The sequence below is a fragment of the Acyrthosiphon pisum genome, chromosome X (assembly GCF_005508785.2).
Source record: "Acyrthosiphon pisum isolate AL4f chromosome X, pea_aphid_22Mar2018_4r6ur, whole genome shotgun sequence".
NCBI classification, from domain to species: Eukaryota; Metazoa; Arthropoda; class Insecta; order Hemiptera; family Aphididae; genus Acyrthosiphon; species Acyrthosiphon pisum.
In genome coordinates, this window is record NC_042493.1 from 32,503,440 (window position 1) to 32,505,941 (window position 2,502).

The following is a 2,502-nucleotide window of genomic DNA, read 5'->3' on the forward strand; positions in this document are numbered from 1 at the left end:
CTGGAATTTGGGAGAAAATATCAAAAATATGGGAAAGTCGATTTCAAGTAGACTTGATGACGAATTCAAATCTGTTTTCAGAATTATTATCGCTTCATTAGATCAATTGGTATGTTTGGCAAAAAACACGTGTAAAATACTATGTCACGCGTGTGTTAGACGAAAATAGAAAATCACGGTATCGAATTCCCTTAAAATTGACTTAGTTGTAGATAGCGACGAAATGAAAAATATAAGAATCCACTTCCGAGCAAACTTAGAAAAGAGGAATACAAACAAAATTTACTTTTCAAACTTGAAATCGTGGAAGTGTGTTTAATTTTCTTTCGCTTATTGAGCTAAATGTATGGAAAAAATGGTTGCTCCAGATCCTTTAACGCGGCGTGGCTGTGGTGTTGTGTATAAATCATAAAAATTAATCGACAATCACAATCAACTATGATTTATGAAGATAATCCACAAGATATTATACTATTATAAGCTACTGAAATAGTTGTTGTACATACACATAATACACACACGCTACACCACTGGTGTAAGTACCTACATCCGTACATCCGAGTATGTATCATATTAAACGAGTAGGTATAAGTATTTCCGTGCTATGAAATATGAACACTTCTAAATAATTTTATAAACGTAATATAAAATTTACCTGTGCAGTGTATAGCCGCGTACCTTATTAATCAGGAGCACAGGATGCTAATGAGTAGAAAATCAGAAATGTAGAAACTTAGCACGTTATTCTCACCCAGCTTTCAATTTATGAAGACGATGACGATCGACAACTTCCGGAGAAATTGATGACATTGTTAAAATTACATGTACCTATTATTTTCGTATTTCATCTATATATCTATTCATATTTTATATCAATATATATATAAACAATTCTGGAAAATCCATAATTGCGTGAATGTGACTTGTTCTACATTCAATAAAATATTATTGTTAATTATATAATATGGGATAGACCATACAAGAGTCGAGAGCTCAAAATAGTTTTATGTATTTTACATATTATGTAGGTACATAATAATTTACATTGGCATCGGTCGTTTTGAGAATGTGTTGGTCAGTGGCACGATCACCCACCACTGGGTAGCATTCAAATATCACTGGGGGCCGGGGGGCACTAGTGCCACGTACTTTGTATGTTAAAATATGCTCTGCTGCAGCATACTATAATAAATATGCCACTGCACACATATCGGTTGAACGCGCGCGGTGAATCCGCGGAATAAATTATCGAAAACAGCAAAAAACAGATGGCCGGTAGCTCCAAACCACGCGTTTCAATCGCGGATCAACAAAATATAATGCAGTATATGCAAATTCGCACGCTCGTTTAAATCGTTATGGTTAGCGCCTGCTTACCTAAGGCATAATATTTTACATTTAAAATACACATACACACATCCCTCTCCCTCCACCAAACTATGGTCGCTCCTGTATCACACCGCAGGTACATATTACGCATAATATTATAAACATGGCAATTATTTAAAAAATTTATTCTCACTATAATTTCCTCAACAAATATTAACGTTTTTGGAATATTTTTTTTTCATTATTTAAATTGTTTACTCTTTGAACGAAATTATATCTATATATATTATATTTTTCTGAGAATTTCAAAATATAAATATCAGATTTCAGATTTAGTTTTTTTTAGAATTTATTAGCCTTTAATTAAGTTTAGACGAGCGGATTAGTGGACAAATATTTTGGGGAAAACTTGTGAGAGCCATTCCACTTCACTTCGCTCATTCAAACTTTAAATACGTATTTAATTAAATTAATTCGTTTTTTTAAAAACAGTTTACAGCTAAGATTTTATAAAAGTATTAAATCATAAATGTTATTGTTTTAATATTATGGTATGACCTTTTTGCAATTTCATGTAAGAAAATTATTATTATGTTAAATTATTAATTGCGACGTGTATAATATTTAATAACGATATACCTAAATTATATATATTAAAATAAGTATATTATATACATGTGTGTCACCACTTATCACTGGGACACGTGAGCAAAATTCGTGATGACTGTGTGACTGATTAGTGCATTAGTTAATAATTAATGCTGAAATGCATGCTGATGCATGGTATTATATTATTATAAAAAAAATAGCTTGCATAACCGACTTTTGACGCGTCGTACCTAGTGTGCGGATTCGTATTTGATTACGTTGAATTCAAAAAGAGTACGTTGACGTACATCATCAAAACGGTGGCCGACGTATTTAAGTGTGGGAGGGCCTTAACAGTCGGTCTGCATTGCGCCACTGCACGAGGCTTGTCCTTTACACCGTGAACAGTAGCGGAAACATCCTCGACCGACGCGCGCCGTTCGTAGTCCTCGGAGTTCACGCCATTGGCTGGAACTCTCACGTGACCATATTATAGATGGAACATGCCAGACTCGCAGGGACGGGCAGTGCGGTGACTGTAAATAATTACGTCGTCGTACCCGCATAATAAATAATAATAATATG